This window comes from Panthera pardus, unplaced genomic scaffold (genome assembly GCF_024362965.1).
Source record: "Panthera pardus isolate Hobbes unplaced genomic scaffold, ASM2436296v1 HiC_scaffold_20, whole genome shotgun sequence".
Taxonomy (NCBI): domain Eukaryota; kingdom Metazoa; phylum Chordata; class Mammalia; order Carnivora; family Felidae; genus Panthera; species Panthera pardus.
Genome location: NW_026526766.1, coordinates 50,106,906 through 50,127,683, shown reverse-complemented (window position 1 = coordinate 50,127,683; position 20,778 = coordinate 50,106,906). Strand labels below are relative to the sequence as shown.

At 39.6% G+C, this 20,778-nt stretch overlaps 1 protein-coding gene across 3 annotated transcripts in view; it reads right to left on the bottom strand.

Moving 5' to 3' along the window:
* TEK (TEK receptor tyrosine kinase) overlaps positions 1-20,778 on the bottom strand; it is a 105,695-nt gene that overhangs the window by 62,341 nt on the left and 22,576 nt on the right. The window lies entirely within an intron of this gene.

Here is a 20,778-nt window from a genome sequence, read left to right as displayed (position 1 = left end):
TCTCATCCTGTTACCCTCTAAACGGCCTCCTGTTTGTTTCCCGCATAACGGTTACCACACTCTGGGACTATTTTATTTACTTTCTCTTTTCTTAGATGGTAAGTTCCATGAATACAAGGATTGAAGCCATTTTGTTCACATTGACATGTATAGGAATACCCTGCCTAGGTCCCTTATGTAAAGGGTTACTAAGCATTTGCTGGATGAGTGGGTGGATGGATGGATGGATGGATGGGCAGATTTTATTCCAGATCTGTCTGATTCAAGTTCACCGTTCCCACTTCTAGAATAGTAAGGTTAAAAATGAAAGTACTCTTCTGAGTCTAAACTGACCTTCTTGCCCATACGTAAAAGGCTGTTTTGAGAATTAATGGAGTTTAAAAAGTAAATGCTACGATTTTTAGAAAATGCCACAGAGAGGTGATCAATGATTGCTGAGTAATGGGAGCTGACTGGTCTCCATTTATGAGAACTTTTTTAGCATCTGCTTATGGTAAGCATTACATCTGCCATGAAGTCCTCACACAACTTTTTCTAATGGCAACCGCCAATGTTGGGTGCATGTAGTGATGTTCTGAGAATAATTCGGTTAGGAGTTAGACTTTTATCTCATCAATTAGGAAGAATGCCAAAGTGAAGTCTTAATGTAAATGTTAACTCAGTACATGGGACTGAGGGAGAAAACCTCGCCTAGAATGAGTTTCCAAGCCTGACCCTGTAGCATCTATGTTGCATCAAGCCTCAATGGTAACTTTAAGATCTCCAGAGAACAGACAGTGGTTGGGATAAGGAAAATGTTGTAAGAGAAGATAAGCTAGGAAAACTAGCAGTGGAATTACAGCCTGCAAATGTAACACCGGAGCACAGCCCCCACTTCCACACGTACATCCAGCTGTGCCTCTGAGCGAACACCACCTCATCTCCTGCGCTCACTCATTCCAGGCATGTCCCCCTAGAGAGTCATCAGAGGAAGGAAACACTGTAATTCTTTCAGCTCCGGTTCAATCCAGCCCCATTTCTAGGACCAGTTGGGTGGCTTGCCAAGACGGAGGGATCAGCTCTGAACTCACTGAACTGCACTGGCACTGGCTGTGGTTTATTTAATGGCTTTAGGAAATAAGAGAGAAAGCAGTTGATTTGAAGAGACAGCCACACTTCATCTGTAGATGGTTTCTGGGTATGGATCTGGTTTCTTTTCCCTTTTGTTCCTCCCAGCTGTCTCCCTCTACTTTGAGTGACAGAAAGGGAGATTGTGTACTACGAGCGTCCAGACTTGGCAATGCTTTCCTACCCTTACTCAGCATGCCAGGGACAGGAAGCCCTCTCCCACCAGTGAGCTCTCTGTCCTTTGTAATGGCATTTACAATAAAGTATCAGAAGGATTTTGTATATGAGCTTTGGAAATGAGTCGAAATAACTACCAGATTCCTGGGATGGATCTTAAAAATCTTTAGTTTTCCCAAAACAAGAGCACATATTTGTACTTGTCTGTGTACGCCTGAAGAAATTCTGGAAGGTGACACATGAAACTGAGAACAAGAGGGATCCATTAGAGGAGAGTGGGGTAGTTGGGGGACAGGGTAAGAGGGAGGTTTTTCACCATGTACTTATATATGCTGCTTTTGAACCATTGGAATAATACCAACACATAAAAATTAAATGTAAAAAGTAAGTTATTCCTCTACCCTTAAAAAGATGCATTTGGGAGGGATTCAAGAGCCACAGGAATATATATGTCTCTCATCAGTGGTCCCCACATCTACCCCAAATCTCCTTGGATTGCATCCAAATAATGCATTCTCTCTTTCTTCTTTGGACTAATAGGAAATGTGACATCATTCCACAATGCCGGAGGGAAAAACACGGGTTTAAAAAAATTTAAGAACAGAGAGAAGAACAATAGCCACACTTAACCTTTCTTTTTGTTTCAAATTATTGCTTTTTGGGGGGTTTTAATTTATTTTGAGGAGGTGAGGCGTGCATGCACGCACATGCAAACAAGTGAGACAGAGGCAGAGAGAGAGAGAGGGAGAGAGAGAGAATCCCAAGCAGACTCCACACCGTCAGCACAGAGACCGATGTGGGGCTCAATCCTATGAACTGAACCGTGAGATCACGACCTGAGCCAAAACCAAGTCAGACGCTTAACCAACGGAGCCACGAAGGTGCCCCCCACACTTTGCCTCTCAAAGAGAATAATGGAGCAGGGGCCCGAATGCAATGGGTACAGCTGTGGTCTGTGGCTTCTTGAAAGAGTTCAGCCAGTGACATTGAAAGGTGTGACTACAGTCTCATAGCTGGTGCCACAGAGGAATCTGCTACTAGGGACATTTTCCTCAGAAAAATGGCCAAAAGACAGACCCCCATCTGAGCTCACAACAATATCAGCAACCGTGCCTCACATCTTTTCCTCCATCACAGCACGGTCTTCTCTAAGTCCTGCTGGGGACCACTGTGGAGCTATTTTGCCACGAGCCTAGTCTGAAGGGCTCTGCTCAAATTTAGTACTTAGTTCATTACACTTCTTTCATCAAAGCTAAGTTTGCTGTAACTAAGTCTGCATGTTGAATTTCACACAGCTTTTATATTCTGGGGATTGGTACTATTTTTCCTTAGCAAAGACCTTGCAAACACTTCTCAATATTTGCCTAAAATGTGTCTTATTTACCTGCCATCATGACATGGCATCCGCCAAGTTCACAAATGATCGTCCATCACAGTGGAGACATAACAACATCCTAAAATGTCATTTTGCTCATTCTATTTTTGGTGTGCTATACAGCCCATCATCTAATCTTTCACAGTAACATTTGCTTATTAAATTGCATGTGGTACACTGAAAATTGCACTTCGATTTTCTCATTCAACATTGCTCTGAATAATACCTCAAAAACCAAGAAAGAGAAATATTTTTCTTTAAAAATGGTCACAGAAAAATAGACGCATAGATCAATGGAACAGAATAGAAAGCCCAGAAATAAACCCCAATTATGTGGTCAATTAATCTTCAACAAAGAAGGCAAGAATATGCCATGGGAAAAAGACAGTCTGACAGTCTCTTCAACAAATGGTGCTGGGAAAACTGGACAGCAACGTGCATGAATGAAACTGGACCACTTTCTTATACCACACACAAAAATAAATTCAAAATGCATTAAGGATGTGAATGTGAGACCTGAAACCATAAAAATCCAGTAAAAGAGCATAAGCAGTAATTCTTCTGATACTGGCCATAATAGCCTCTTTTTAGGTATGTCTCCTGATGCTAGTGAAACAAAAGCAAAAATAAACTGCTAGATTACACTAAAATAAAAAAGCTCTGCACAGCAAAGCCAACAACTAACAATATTAAAAGATGGAATAGGAGAAGATATTTGCGAATGACCTATCAGATAAAGGGTTAGTATCCAAAACATATAAAGAATTTATACAACTCAACACCAAGAAATCATAATAACCCAATTAAAAAATGAGCAGAAGACATGAACAGATGTTTCTCCAAAGACATACAGGTGGCCAACAGACACATGACAAGATGTGCAACATCACTTATCCTCAGAGAAATACAAATCAAAACCACAATGAGATATCACCTCACACCTGTCAGAGGGGCTAATATAAAAATCTCAAGAAATAACAAGTATTGGTGAGAATGTGGGAAAAAGAAACACTTGTGCACTGTTGCTGGGAATACAAACTGGTGCAGCTACTGTGGAAGACAATACAGAGTTTCCTCAAAACATTTTAAAAAAGAACTACTCTATGATTTAGTAGTCGCACTACTGGGTATTTACCCTAAGAATACAAAAACACTAATTCAAAGGAATACAGGCACCCTGATGTTTATAGCAGCATTATCTACAACAGCCAAATCACAGAAACAGCCCAAGGGCCCATAGACTGATGAATGGGTAAAGAAGATGTGGTGTATACAGTAAAACCTTGGATTGTGAGTAACTTGCTCTGTAAGTGTTCTGCAAGATGAGCAAACATTTCTAATAAATTTTTTTTTTTTAATTTTTTTTTTTCAACATTTTTTATTTATTTTTGGGACAGAGAGAGACAGAGCATGAACGGGGGAGGGGCAGAGAGAGAGGGAGACACAGAATCGGAAACAGGCTCCAGGCTCCGAGCCATCAGCCCAGAGCCTGACGCGGGGCTCGAACTCACGGACCGCGAGATCGTGACCTGGCTGAAGTCGGACGCTTAACCGACTGCGCCACCCAGGCGCCCCTCTAATAAATTTTAACTTGATAAGCAAGCGATGCTTTGCAATATGAATAGCACATGATGCCAAACATAACATGATCACAACTGAGCCAATGGTTATTCTCTCTCTCTCTCTCTCTCTGAGGGCTTGTTGGTGATCATCTCCCTTGCTCAGATGCTCAATCTCAGGCCACGGTGTTTGGCAGAAATTTGGGATTTTTCAAAATGTTGGAAGGTGTCCACAACTGGCTCTTGTGTATTTTTTGTCATTTCTAAGCACCTGTGGACAGTCCTTTGCTTTTCCATACAAGAGGAAGCTTAGGAATGCTTTGCTTCATTGTAGGTCAGGCTGCCTGCAGATATAGACTCTTTCTTCTGCTGCCTTATTGCCAGTTACATTAAATGCAGTATATGACAAGAGTTTATTAATTCTTTACTGTAGTCAACATTGTGCGAGCGTATACAATGGCCCCCATTGTATGCAGAAAAAAATTCCATTGAGCCAGCAGTGATTCCATTAGTGATAGTGAAATTCTTCCTACACAATAACCCTCCTCTCTCTTGTCTCCCTCACACCAGCCATGAAGGTTTTCAAAGGTAGTGCAGGTTAACTTATTTTTTGTCATATTTTGTATTTGCTTTATTATTTTGTATTATATTACCGTATTGTAATCATTTTTATATGAATATTTTTTGGGTTATGGAATTTGCTTTGATATACAAGTGCTTTGGATTACAGGCATGTTTTTGGAACAAATTATGCTCACAAACCAAGGTTTTACTGTATATACAATGGAATATTACTCGGCCATCAAAAAGAGTGAAATCTTGCCATTTGCAACAACAGGGATCCAACTAGAGAGTATAATGCTCAGTGAAGTAAGCCAGTCAGAGAAAGACAAATACCATATAATTTCACTTATGTGTGGAATTTAAGAAACAAATGATTGAAGGGGGAAAAAAGACACAAAACAAAAAACAGGCTCTTCATTATAGGGAACAAACAGGTGGTTACCAGAGGGGAGATGGGTGGGACCATGGGTGAAATAGGTGAAGGGAATCAAGAGTACACTTACCTTGATGACAGCACTGAGTCATATGTGGAATTGCTGAATCGCTATATTGTACGTCTGAAACTAATACAACACAGCACTCTGACTATACTGGATTTAAAATTTAAAAATAATAACAAAAAAGTAAAAAATGGTCATAAAAAGGATTATGGACCTAAATCAACATCCATATGATAGAACTTAATTTTTTTTAATTTTTTTTAACGTTTATTCATTTTTTTGAGAGACAAAGAGAGATAGAGCATGAGCAGGGAAGGGGCAGAGAGAGGGAGACACAGAATGTGAAGCAGGCTCCAGGTTCAGAGCTGTCAGCACAGAGCCCAACGCAGGGCTCGAACTCACGAACTACGAGATCATGACCTGAGCCGAAGTCGGATACTCAACAGACTGAGCCACCCAGGCTCCCCAGAACTTAAATGAATTAGAAAGTAGAGACCGAGCTATTTTTCAAACTGTATTTCAAGGAGTTCTCATTCTCTAAAATGTTCCAGAAGTTTCTGAGACCAGTGGAGGAGAAATTAACACACATACACACTCTCAAAGAGACGTTCAACTTTTACCTGTTTTTTACATTTACACTTCACATAAGCTTTCATTTGGGAGAAAAATGGTTTTGCTAAAATAAAAACATAAAACCTCCAAGGCTATCACTTTTAACTACTTCTCCTCTTACAATCAAATGAAACATTAAATATGATTATCAATGCAAATACATCCCAATGCAGCACAACATGCTTATTCTAATTAGCCTTTCTTCCCACATTCAAGTTAGTACTGCTGCAGACAGTGAAGTTCTAATTAACCCAGCTCCCTGCTGACAGGCTAAGCGTACAAACTAGGTTAAATTACTGCATACTGAAGTCATTTTCTTGTGCTTATCACCTTAAAATTGTGGTATTGCTAGTTTCACTGATATGTGTTTGGAATAAGATAACATGTCTTCAGAAAAACTATCTGTATGATTTCCTGGAAGTTTGATATTGACTACATTTAAAACCTTTCTGAAGTGTTCTTGAATGTCTCACCTTTGTAATAGCAGTAGATATCTTAAACTTCCAAATATTTAAAATGTCAATGAGTACTACCTTAGCCAAAAGCATTTCTGGTATCAAGGGGATTAGCTAACAGCCAAAGAAGCTGAGACAACCCACAGACTATCCAAGATATTTGGTGGAATCATTTGGATTTTACTTTACTTCTGTTGTTTGTTCTGTTTTTTTTTTAATGCTGTCCAAAATAGGAAAATTCTCTATAGTTTAAAAACTTCTCATTATTTCTTTGTCCACCCATCCACTAAACAAACTTACCGAGCACCTCCCTTGTGCTGTACTTGGAGATACAACAATGAATAAAACAGATAATCTCAATCCTCATGTAGTTTACAGGCAAATGTGAAAGACAGATGTGAGAAACTAAGCACATACAAAAAGATAACACTGGAACCATGATAAATACTGTGAGAGAGAATTACAAGGTGCTATGGGATAGCATAATGGTGAACTTAATCAGACTTGGCTGGAGTAGGGGAAGGGTTTGAGGACCAGGCAAAGCTCCCTCAGGAAGTGACATTTGGCCAGAAGGAGAGTTCCACTTACCCAGGCAAAGCAAAAGGGATATGAGAAGACAGAAAAGTTTTCCCCAAAAGGGAAACTATGGAGCAGGGTTTTAAGAATGAATAAATGTTTAATAAGACTCGCTTCTAGAATGTTCTGTCTTAAGTCTACCCTAAAGTTAGCATTAGTTTCTTTTTATTGGATCCTAAGAACTACTAGGGCCATTTCTAGATGTCTATGTTAAAGTATTTTCAGTATCCTCTCTGCTTTCTTGTCTCCTCTGAAGAAATCCAATTCCCAGGCATACTTCCAACACTTCAATCTCTTTTTGGTCTCCATGATCTTTTTATGTATGTAGTAACTGTCTGAGCAATAACTTCATCCTCAAGTTTCCTTAAGAAGGTATTGGATAATTAACGAGAAGATACCAAAATGCACAAGACTGGAAATAACTAAAGGAAGTTATTTTATTGTGTAATTGGGAGTTTGGAGTTAGACAAGGACATTCCTGATGTGAATAGGCTGTGTCTAACAACAAACTGTTCTCACCCATGAGCTGTGCCAAGCCAGTTTACCCAAAGGGCATGGCTGTTTCCCATCCCTGCTTCCCAGCCAAATAGAGTCCTTGTCTGTCTCCTGGAGGAAATGGCATCCTTTCCCCACCTTAGAACACCAGAAATTTTCTATCCAGGATAAATAACACATGTTCTAGCTAGAATTAGCATTAGTCAAAAAAAGGTGGGGGGGGGGGGGGTGCCTGTGTGGCTCAGTCAGTTAAGTATCCGACTTCAGCTCAGGTCACGATCTCACTGTTGGATTGGAGCCCCATGTTGAGCTCTATGCTGACAGCTCAGAGCCTGGAGCCTGCTTCGGATTCTGTGTCTCCCTCTCTCTCTGCACCTCCCCCCTCGCACTGTGTCTCTGTCTCTTGAAAATAGATAAATGTTAAAAAAAAAAATAGAAAAAAATTTTTTTAAAGATTGAGCATCATTCAGTTGGCAGGAAACTTTTTATTTTCAGGGAATAGGCAGAACGTCTGCACAGTGAGACTTCACTAATTATCAAGCACATATGTGCACTTAAATGCAAACTCTATTCTGTAAGGCAGTGGTTGAGGAAGCATCATACCACCAAATCAAGGCTTGTTTAAACTGGAAGGGACTTCTGAGATTCCCTGGTTCAAGGCTCACAATGTATACAGAGTAAACTGAGACCCAAGGAAAAGAGAGTGTTCAAGGGTCACATCAAAGACAGCAGAAAAGCCAGGCTGCAAGTGCTGATTTCTCTCCAGCGCCCTTTCTGTCACTGGGGGTAGCTGTGAGTGTAAATGGACACATCTTTGATGTGAAGGATTTTGAAATGTTTACAAATCTGGCAGGATGGTACCTGGAAAATACTGGAGCTTGGTAGAAACTGGGGCAAGGGAGGAAAGACACTGAGGAGAGGCAGCCAAAAATCTGGAAAGGATACAGGACAGAGAGATTGGGAATATCCGGAAATGAAATTTGATCACCTCACAAATGCCCCCTGCCCCCGCCTTACAGTGCTGTCTTACCATCTTTCCTGTCCACTTCACCCCAAAAGAAGAGTGCTCTCTAATTTGACCATGTTCATCCAGTGCCAGGAAATGAGTCTGGTGTGACAGGAATCCACATTTGGTGCCAGACCACCTTTTCTCTCTGGCTCTCATCCAGATTCAATCACCTGCCAAGTTCCCTTCCACCCTTATGCTGCCCAAAGGTGGGTGTATCTACTTCTACAACCAAATAGCTATATCTTCCAAGACAGAATTAAACAAAACTCTTTAACTCCCCCGTGCCCTGATCTCCATCTCCCGATTGAGAAGCCAAGTTGACTTATTTGCTTGCACAAAAAAGAGAATAATCAAGAAGAGCCTAAAGTGACAACCCACTGAGAATTATTAGAAGAGCAAACCAAAGAAATGAGTCTGTAATGGAAAAAGTCCAGGATCGTGATGGTCTCTACAAGAAGACCGACAAAGGAAGAGGGTTAGCCTCGCCAGCAGGCCTCAGATTATACCACACAGGGACAAAAGCTAGTACTCTTTACCACACGCTACTTAATAGGTACTAATGCTAGGTAATTTATAAACTTTGTACACCTGACTTCTTATAATACTAGTGAAGAAAGGTATTTATATTCCATTTATAGGTCTATTGACACCAACCCTTTTTGGGTTCCTGGACCCAATTCCAAAGTTGGGGGGAGGGGTTCCCCAACATACCACACCAAGCAATTCTTGGACACCAGCAAGGTGTCTGAGATTCAATCCAATTCTGACATTATGCACCTGGAGACAGCATCGGATTCCACAGAGTAAGGGCTCAGTCCTGTAAAACTGCCCACTACCCATCCCCCTCCGCATTTGGGAGAGTAGTCACAAGTCCAGGCTGTCATCTGCACATCTCCACTGGGCTACAGACTGGAGGCTCCACAACCCTCCTCCTTGGACTTGAGGTGCCAGCTGTTGTACTCCTGACTGACTCACTAGAAATCAGAGGTTCCCGGGACCTCCTTAGGTTCTTTTAATTTGCTAGAGTGGCTCACAGAACTCAGAAAAACACATTTACCAGTTTATTAAAGGATACGATAAAAGACATGATGATATAAATCAACAGCCAGATGAAGAGGTACCTAGGGAAAGGTATGGAGAAAGGGCCAGGAGCTTCCATGCTCTCTTCAGGATCCAGACACTTTCTGAACTCAGTCCTTTTGGGTTTTTATAGAGGCTTCATCACATATGCATGATTGCCAAAGTCATTGACCATTAGCTGATTCAACCTCCAGCGCCTCCCCCCTCCCCAGAGGTTAGGGAGTAAAACTTAAAGTTCCAACACTCTAACAGAAAAAGACATTGTTATATGTAAAACCTGAAGAGTTAATATGCATGATATATAAGTAAATTTTATAAAAAGTAAAATTAGTGGCGATTCACAGACGAAGAAATACAAATAGCCAACTTGTAGCTAACAAGTTGTTAGTTGTGTAGTTAACACAAAATACAAATAGCCAACTTGTAGCTAACAAGTTGTTAGTTGTGTAGTTAACACAAAAGCTAACCCTCATTCATCACTTATTATATGACAGGCCCTGCTTTAAGTGTATTCTTCATAATAATCATCATAGCAATCTTATGGAGTAGGTACTATATCTTTGTTTTCCAGAAAAGGAGATGAAGGCAGAGGAAGGTTAAGTACTTGGTCATTGTCACACAGGTAATTAGTGGTAAAACTGAGATTCAAATTTAAGCAGACCGGCCTCAAAACCCATTAACAATTAAACTATACTCATATGACACCATTTCACATCAAAAATGTATCTTTCAACAATTCAGAGACAAGAGGTTGGTCTTTTCAACAAATAGGGTTGCAACAATTGGGCATCAATATGCAAAATAACTGAGCCCTGAACTAAAACCTCCAACCTTAAAACAAAAACTGATTGAAAATAAATTGCATAAAATGTAAAAATATGAAAATTTTAAGACATAGGAGAAAAATCTTCATGATGTTGGTCTTAGGTCGTGAGTTGTTAGCTATGACACCAAAAGTGTGATCCATAAAGAAAAAATGGACAAATTAGATTTTACAAAATTTTTAAACTTTGGTCCATAAATGATAATGTTAAAATAAGAAGACAAACTACAGCTGGGAGAAGATATTTGCAAATCACTTATCTGACAAACAACTTGTATCCAGAATGCATAAAAAAAAAACTTTCAAAACTCATCAGTAAGAAAACAACTCATTTTTTTGTTTTAATGGGCACAGGATTTGAGACACTACACCAAAGAAGGCATATGGATGGCAAAAAAGCATGCAGAATTAGGGAAATTCTAATTCAAATCACAATGAGATACTGCTACATACCTATTAGAATGGCTAAAGACAAAACAAAAAAAACCTGGTAATACGGAGTGCTAGCTAGAATGCGTGGCTGGTGGTAATGTAAAATGGATGGTCCAATCACTGGGGAAAATGTTTCAACATTTTTTTATAAAGTGAAACTTACATTTATCGTATCACCCAACAATGCTACTCCTAGGTATTTACCCTAGAGAAACGAAAATTTATGGTCATACAATGAATGTTGATGATAGCAGCTCTATTTATCTACCATCACTCAAAGCTAGAAATATCCAAATGTCCTTCAACAGATGAATGCATTAACTAGGTGTGGTACATCCACACAATAGAATACTACTCCACAACAGTAAGGAACAAACTTTAGAAACTTACAACAACATGGCATTAAGCCAAGTAAAATAAGGTACTATCAGAAAGCTACATATTGTATGATTGCATTTATATGACATTCTGGAAAAGGAAAGCATTTTGAGGATGAAGAGAAGGGATTAGAGCCGGGGAATAGGAGTGGGAGAGAGGTGTGTGTACACTGGGGCAGTACAATAAGATTTCTCGGGTGATGGAATGGTTCTGTATTCTGATTGTGGTAACAGCAGTTGCACGAATCTATACATACATTAAAACTCATAGGGCTGACTCTTAAATACTGAGAACAAACTGAGGGCTGATGAGGGGTGGGGGGAGGGGAAGGTGGGTGATGGACACTGCCCAAAGGGCAGCCTTTGGGATGAGCACTGGGTGTTGCACGGAAACCAATTTGACAATAAATTTCATACAAAAATAAATAAAAATAATAAAACAATAAAATGAACATTAAAAAATAAAAGATATATAAAAAATTTTAAAAAACTCATAGGGCTAAACACAAAGTCAATTATACTATATATTAATTTTTAAAATTATACTCAAAATGTATCATACATAATGACCAGTAAAAATACGCAAAGACATGGCAAGGATATTCATCACAGCCTACGGCCACAAACTGGAAACAACACAAAGTTCATGAAAGGAACATGGCTGAATTAATGATGGCCCTTATGTATAACAGAATATTGTAAGTTGCATGGAGTTATGTCCCTGATATATTAAGAAAACAAGTTGTAAAAAAAATAATAAAAAAATAAAGAAAAGTAAAGACGTCGCAAAACAACATCCATGATCCCATTTTTGCCAAAATACAGAGAAAAGACTAGAAGCCATATGCCAATGTAGTAACAGTGGTACCTCTGGATAATGAAATTGCTAGGCTTAGAAATGAAGAGTGGGGTGAGGAAGAAGGTAAATGTTTGCTTACTCTTTCACATACTTAATGTTGTATTTCTTTTATAATTTTAAAATAAGTATTTTTATTTATAGAAAAGCATATACAATAAATCAATCTAGTGGCAGGGTTCTAATTAATAATTGACTTGTCTGTCTCCATGAACTTCCTGAAGAAAAGAACTGTTTTGTTCATCCTCAACTCTCCAGCATCAAGCACTATGTTTGACCGACTGCTCATACTCTCAATATATATAAGTTGAAATGGAAGAATTCCAGTCATGGAAAGTAATACATCTTAAACCCAGGTGACTCTTTTGTGAATTACCAATTGCCTGGCAGCATCAATAGGATAGTGGAGTAGTTAAAAACTCTGGTATTGAAATTTTGTCTCATTGTACTCAACTGTAAAATGGGAGAACATCTAAATCATTGGCTTCTGTGTTAAGGACTATTTCTATGAGCATGGCACGAAGCCAGTTTGACCACGTGAATCTGTATCAAACTAGGGTCTGTCTTAGCCTCAGGGAAAGGTCTTCTGTTTCTGTTTTCTTTTTTTTTTTTTTCTTCCTAAGTCCCCTTGGAGCGCAAGCACCCACCCACAAAAGGAAGAAGTGCTAATGGCTTTGTGTCCTGCTGTGCGCCTGCCCTCCCACACACTTCAAACCCATATGGGCAGGAAACAGGCCGATCCTGAGCTAATGAAGATTCCCTTTGTTTCCTTCAAAAGTACTTTGATTCTTGTCCCCTTTCTTACAGAACTGACCTTAACAGGAAACAAATTCTCTTCACATGCAAGAAAAGCAGTTTCACAACCAGCTTGGTGGCAAGGTGGTGTCCTTGGAGGAGCACGGGGACTATTTGGAGATAACATAAGCCTTGGCTCCAGTGGCCTTCGCCAGCTGACCCCTCAGGGAAACCACTCACCTAAACAAATGCTCCCCACCCCCACCCCGTATGTCTCCGGGCCGGAGAATCCACTTTTACATTTTCTTCATTGTCTTTAATTTTTTTTTTAATGTTTTTTCTTTATTTTTCAGAGAGACAGAGACAGAGACAGAGTATAAGCAGAGGAGGGGCAGAGAGTGAAGGAGACACAGAAACCAAAGCAGGCTCCAGGCTCTGAGCTGTTAGCACAGCTCACTTCTCTTTACTCTTCAACAGGACAGTGGCTCTGCCTTTGGAAGCATCAAATGCTCTGGCTCAGTAGCCCCTCATTATAGAAGAGGGCTCAGGGGCCTCTAGCCTTGTATCGTTTCATTTAGAAATTCCTTCATTGCAATTCTGGAATCTGTTGTCCTCTGGGCCTTACATAAATTACTTCTGTAATTGGAAGACTTACTTCTGCAAACAAAGCAGCTTGTCTGGTCCTATTCTCTCCCCTCCATTAAAAAAAAAAAAAAAAAAGAAAAAATCCTGGGACGCCTGGGTGGCTCAGTTGAGCATCCAACTCTTGATTTCAGCTCAGGTTATGATCCCAGGGTTGTGGATCGAACCCTGCATCTGGCTCTGCGCTGAATATGAAGCCTGCTTAAGATTCTCTCTCTCTCTCTCTCTCTCTCTCTCTCTCTCTCTTTCTTTCCCTTTGCTCATCTCCCCAGCTCACATTCTCCCTCATTCTCTAAAAAAATTTTAATATTTCTTAAAATCCTTTGTACTTCCAAACTACAGACACATTTGCTAGGTGAAATACCAACTAAACTTTATGTTGGCTTTTCCCCTATCAAACTGCAGGCCTGAATGACTCAAGAGGTGCTAGTCTGTGTGTCTTCCTTAAAAGAGGATTCTTGAGAAACCCTGGGTGTCACAGTTAATGGATCACTTTGGGCCCCTGCCAGGCCCATTTATTCCAGTGACAATGACATCATTTCAAACATGTCAGCAACTCTTCTTAAAGGCCCATCTTTGGACTCTCTTTGCATGAGCTATACTCCATGCCTGCACTGCCCTCCTCCAGAGCTTCTATGCCCACACTCAACTGGCTAACTCTTACTTAGTCTACACATACCCTGGCTTATGCTCTCACATATCCTGGGAAGCCTCCTAGATGCCACAGGGCAGGGGCTGTGTCTCATGGGTGGCACAGATGTGGCACCTAATAGGTATGGCAGTGTGACAGACTGTGATTCTATTTATAGCAGCTGCCGGGAATTTTATCACTGTAACGGTTTAGGAGAAGGATTCCTTTATCTTCCCAATTAGACAATGTGGGATGTACTTAGATTTTTCTGGCAGCCTGGAGACAGAGCCTGTCTGTGCAGTCACTTGAGGGAAAGCAGTCCAAAAACACAAAAGGCAGAGAAGCAATTGCATTAAATACTCAAGTCGGATACTCTGGGCATAGATAAGCTGGGTGCATTTTTCAATCAAATTTAGAACACGAGTTTAAAAGTCATAGTGTAAGAGTCTCACCTGCTAAGGCCAGGCTGTTCCTCAGGTCTGTTTTGACAGGGTGTGGCCCTCACCAGCCGGGCTCCTACCTTCTCCACCCTGTTCTGGGTCCATGGAGGCCACCTGGGTTCCACTGGGTGCAGCTAGTAGGAAGCCCCAGAAGGAGAGAGGAGGGTGGAAGGAACGAGTTTGTTCCCCCCAAGCTGGGGCTCAGCCATCTACAGAAACCACAGCTCTGGTGGACAGTCCTCCTTTGCCATTTCTCTACCTGGATTCAGTAAGTGTTCCCTCCCCTGTGCCTTCAAGTCCACACTCATTTCAAACAACTCTCATTTTTCAGTCAAGGCCTTTATGTAAACGCAATTTTGTGCTGATGTCTGATAACTAAAACAGATAAAACCATGCTTCCTGTGGCTTGGCCCCGAGACTGGAGCCCAGCTTTGTACCTCCTCTCCCACCCTGGAAGCAGGCCCTCAGGCCCCTCCCTAGAGCTGCTATATTTCTTTAAGCAGCAACATTTGCAAATCGGTATCATCAAGTATTTGCTAGTTTGGTGTTTCAATACCAGTGTGTCAAGTACACACAAGTAATTACTTAGAGTTTTAGTAATATAATAGCTACAGCTTATCAAGTACGTACTATCATTCAGAACTTTAAATGCATTGTTTTACATAATTCTCCCAGCAACCATATCAATTAGTCATTTATATCTCCATATCATGGGCAAGGAAACTGACGTAGACAAGCCAAGTAAACGAGTGACTACATGAGATCTTAAATGTAAGCCATCTGGAACAGAATGAAATTTCGTAGCTCTTCCTTTTCCCTGACAGAGAGCTTGGCACAGGAGGCTCACCATATGCATTGTTTTAGGAGCCATATGCCTTGGTACTTGGTCATCCCAGTAGAGGTACAGGAGCACTCCATGAATAACACCATGAATCTAAAATAGCAGGTTTCCCTTGCATCTAATTTCCCATTCACCTTTCTTGCCAAAACTCAGCAAGTGGCCATGACCTTAGCCCAGAGATTATGGCCTGACCAGGGCTACGGAAGACCCCATTTCCATGTTCACAGTGAGCTCACCAACTCCCAAGGCTTCAGTTATCACTTATTCCAAAACTAGGTCTCCAGCTGTAACCTCTTCCCAGCTACAAACACAGGTGATGAAAATGCCTGCAGACACCCAGACAGGCATCTCGAGTGTAATATGACTACAGTGGACCTCAGCATCTTCTCCTGTTTTAAGCTTCTCTCATAATCTCTTAAGCTTTCACCTTTCCAATCACAGATGCCGGAAAACTCTTGAGTTACTGACAACTGCCTTTCCCCTCACTGTTCATAGCCAATCATCACATTCTATCCATTCCAGCTCTACTTTTTCTCACACATTCAGGCCCTCATTCTTTCTCACTTGAACTACTGCAGAATTATAGTGCCATTGGTCTCTGTAGCCCCAGACTCTGCAGACTTTCCTTCCTGGCCACTGGTGATGCTGTTGCTTCTGCCAAGGACTCCCTTCCCCTACCTACGTTTTTCTGTTCAAGTCCAGTCTTTTCCAAGACTAAGCTCAAATTTCAGTGGTAATAGGAATTTGTCTTCCATTATTTTGCACAGCTCAAGAAATAAAGTTCAGATCTGCAGACTGCCATAAGTGAACATTCAAACCCACTACAACTGTTTTTTTTGAATTAAAGAATAGAGAAGACTTTAAGATATACCAAATGGAGGGGAGCCTGGATGGCTCAGTCAGTTAAGCATCCAACTCTTGACTTCAGCTCAGGTCTTGATCTCACAGTTCACCAGGTTGAGCCCCAGGTCAGGCTCCATGGTGACAGTGTGAGGTCTGCTTGGGATTCTCTCTCTTTCCCTTTCTCTCTGCCTTTCCCTTACTTGCACACACATGTGCGCTCTCTCCCTCAAAATAAATAAACTTTAAAAAAAGATACACCAAATGTGAAGTCATATTTAATTAACAACATCACGAAAGAGAAATAGATCTCTGGATCTCAGATTTTTTGTTTTAATTATTTTATTGTTTTTAACCATATTAAGTATACTCTTTAATCCCCATCTCACCCACCCCTCCACCCACCCCCCCGCCCCGGTACCATCAATTTGTTCTCTATAGTTAAGAGTCTATTTCTTGGATTCTCTCTCTCTCTCAATCCCCCTCTTTTTCTTCCTAAACTCATTCGTTTTGTTTCTTAACTTCCACACATGAGTGAAATCATATGGTATTGGTCTTTCTGACTGGCTTATTTCACTTAGCATTATACTCTCTGGACCTATCCATGTTGTTGCCAATGGTGAGACTTCAGGGTTTTTTTGTTATGGCTGAATAATATTCCATGGTGTGTGTGTGTGTGTGTGTGTGTGTGTGTGAACACACCAGTTCTTCTTTATCCATTCATCTATTCATATACACCTGGGCTGCTTCCATAGTTTGGAGGATCTCAGATTTAAGGTGTCATCTGAGTAGCACCTTTGGTATGGACTCTCCTCACTTTCCACTAAAGACAAGAAAACGAGGAATTGTAGCTACAGTGATAACCAAGACTGCCAATCAACCTTTTATCAGCATTTAGTAACCCCAAAGTCCAATAAAATTGGGCTGAAAAATATGTTTCTTTTTACTATTAAAATATTTTTTAATGTAAAAGATGAATCACTGGCTTTTACTCCTGAACCAAGACTACACTGTATGTTAATTCACTTGAATTTAAATTAAAAAAAAAAATAGACAAAAAAAATTTTTAATATCACAAGTACCTCTTAAAATTGAAAATGTGTAACTGGGATCTCAAATTCCATATTAAGCAAGCAAAGATTTAGAAGGGAAAAGGAAGAATCAGAGAAAGTTTAAGTGTGCTGAGTTCCCCATTGGTACCCAAGTATCCAGATATGGTTTCACTATTTACTGTTATAAATACAGAAGCATAGGTTAAAGAACGTTTCTGAAAAAACTAAGGGTAACCACTAATAAAATAAAAAACAGGATATATACACTAAAAATGACTAGAGAAGATAAATGTCAACAAAATAAAGCCAAATAAGCAAAGGATAGAAAAAAAACACTAAAAGGAAACATCAGAGAAGTGTAAAAAAGTGAAGCATAAAAAAGTATTCAGAAATTAAGATTAAACACATTACCTGTGATTTAAATATAAATGTTTAAAATCACCTAGAGCAAGTACTCTCAGAAAAAATTAAATCTTCCTGGATGATGCTTATAGGAGACTCACTGAAAATCACACAAGCTTAAAAGCAAGAGATGGACAAAGAATTTATCAAGAAATGAAAAGAGAAAAGAAAATAAAGAAATTAAAAATAAAGAAAAAAAAGGGTACTTGTATTAGTTTCAGACGAAGTGGAATGCAAGATGGAAATGGAACAAAATGTGTTATATTATGTTGATGGAAAGTCAAGTCCATGATGAAAACACAGTGTTACAGATTGTTGTGCTCCAAATCATGAAGAATCAAATATATAAAGAAAAAAACAGATAAAAGCAAAAAGAGTGGGAAGAAAGCAGAATAGTTTTGGCAGATAGCATCACATCTCTCTCAAATTTTCACTGATGAAGTAGATGAAAATGAAACATGCAATTTGATAATTATTATAAAATATATATACATATATACATGTGTGCATAAACACATACATGTATCTTTCAGGTATATCTAACTATATCTTAAATGAAAGAATTCAACTTCTTTTTTTCCCCAATCATCCAAAGAATATGTACCAAAATTGAGTATATACCCAATGGAGCAACACATTTCAAAAGATCAGCGTGTAAAAGGTAAAACCATACAGCCAGAATTACTCTTAACAATCCTTAAAACCCCAAAAGAGAATATGCAAGTGCATCATTAGTCCACAAATGTAACATGTAGGTTTTCCTCCAGCACTGGATCAGATCACCGCTGCCTTCAGTGAGAACCAGATGGAGGAGCTGGCTGGGATTCGGGAACCAGGTAGCACAAAAAGAATGCACCTCCACACACACTGGTCACAACTGGAGCATGAGAAACCTAGAACAGGGACCGAGCTCAGTGCCAGGGAAAGCCCAAGTGAAATTATCTGCACCTTTATATACTTTGAGACCAAGTATATACAGTTGGATTTGCCTCATTTAAATTTGGTTTGGCTCCAAGGTAAATATTCAAAATATTTAACAACCTGGGCCAGCCAGATTAAAATGCATGCTGATCTGAGTGCCAGAAAAGGTTCTGAATGACTCTGATAGGCCGGATATTAACCCTCTAGTTGCCGGGTGGTTGGAAAGTCTAGAGGGATCTAGGCAGCCGAGGTGGCAGGACAGGGAGCATTCAGGAGGAGCAAGCAGCAATTATTTACTAGATGGCACAGAATTATTTCACTCTTTTCACAATCAGTACAAATGAACCAGTACAAAATAGTGGAATAGCAGCCCTGTTGTAATCCGTGCACACATGTATACACACACACACACACACACACACTCACACGAACACACTCAACTCAGTGAAGTCAAAGAGAAACAACCCATGCAATACTCCCAAACCACAACAATCCCTTACACAACATATTAAATCAAGTTTAACAATCCATCACTAAACAAAGAAAGACAACCAAACTCTTAAAAATCATAAGCAGTCTTCTAAATAATTACTAATTCTGAGAAAAGATCATAACTAAAAAGACAAGACTTCTAGAAAATATAAGATAAGAATCTTACTTTCAAAACCACACAAATGAGTTGAAAACTGCTTTCACAGACAAATACATAGCTTTAAATACTTGGCTTATTAATGAATATAAATAAATCGAGAACTCTCCTAAGGAAACTTTTGTAAAAAGAACTAATAAGACTCAAGAAACGCAGGGAGAAAGAAAAATAAAGCTAAATACAGATATTAAGAAACTTAAAAAGAGAAAAATGAGAATTCCAAGAGCTAGTTCTTGGTGTGGGTAGAATTCACAATAGCCAGTCTCTGAAGTCTATTTATGAAACTAAAATTGTCAATAAAACAAGAGGTAAAATAGGTCTTGTGAAAAGATGCTTTAAATCACAAGAAAATCCCATGTATAATTCTCAACTAATAAATTTGAAAAAAATATATTCATTGATTTTATTAGGGAATATAAATTCCTAAAGTTAACTAAAAAAATACAAAGCCTGAATGATCTCATCAAAAATTCACAGGGCTGGGGCACCTGAGTGGTTCAGTTGGTTAAGCAACCATCCAACTCTTGATTTCAACTCAGGTCATGATCCCAGCGTTGTGGGATCAAGCCCCACATCAGGATCCATGCTGGGTGTGGAGCCCACTTAAGATTCTCTCTCTCTCTCTCTCTCTCTCTCTCTCTCTCCCACCACCCTTCCCTCATTCATACTGTCTTTCTCTTTCTCTCTCAAAAAAAAAAAAAAAAATCACAGGGCCAACTGATTTTGCTGGAGAGTTTATGTAATAGAAAAACATTTGTTGTTGTTGTTTTTTTAATGTTTATTTAGTTTTGAGAGAGAGCATGAGTGGGGAAGGGGCAGAGACAGAGGGAGACACAGAATCTGAAGCAGGTTCCAGGCTCTGAGCTGTTAGCACAGAGCCCAACATGGGGCTCGAACCCACAAATGGTGAGATCATAATCTGAGTTGAAGTTGGATGCTTAACCAACAGAGCCACCCAGGTGCCCTGAAAAACTTTTTTTTTTTTTTAAATAGAAATCTACCAATTCTTTTAAGGCAGAATAATCTTGTTATCTAACCTCAAATAAATAGCTGAAAAATGAAGACTACTCCTTATCTCACTTATGGAAAAGCAAAAAAATCCCAAATAAAATATTAGCAAATCAGTTCAGCACTTTATTAAATGATTCATCTTCTGTAAATATTCTCTGGATTCCCAGCAGGCAAGAATGGTATAGTAGATCACAAGTGTATTAATAATGTATCACTTAATTGCCCAACATGAAATGCATTGGACCTTTATGAAAATATCTATGAAATTTCCAACATGAGATGCATTGGATCTTTATGAAAACATCTATGAAATTTTACCAAAAGATACAAAAGATTTCAAGACTTGGAGAAATGTACAGGGTTCTTAAGTGGAAAGATAACTCTTCCTAAATTAATTCATAAATTTAAGATAATCCCAATGGGTGTCACAAAGGAAAGAGTCACTACGATAGGTGCGGAAGGGCTTCAAGAAACAGGTATGTCCGATACTCCATGGGAAGCTGTTTGCATTACCACATCTCTATTTGAACTCATTGGTCAAGTGCATTATACTCAGAAACGTACTATCCGTCTATGTGTCTCTTTGTTTATATCTATCTGTAGCTCTGTGTGTGTCGAAAAATTGTTGCCTTTCTTATTTTTGAGATAAAAGGCTGAGCTGCACATCTGGCCGGGCA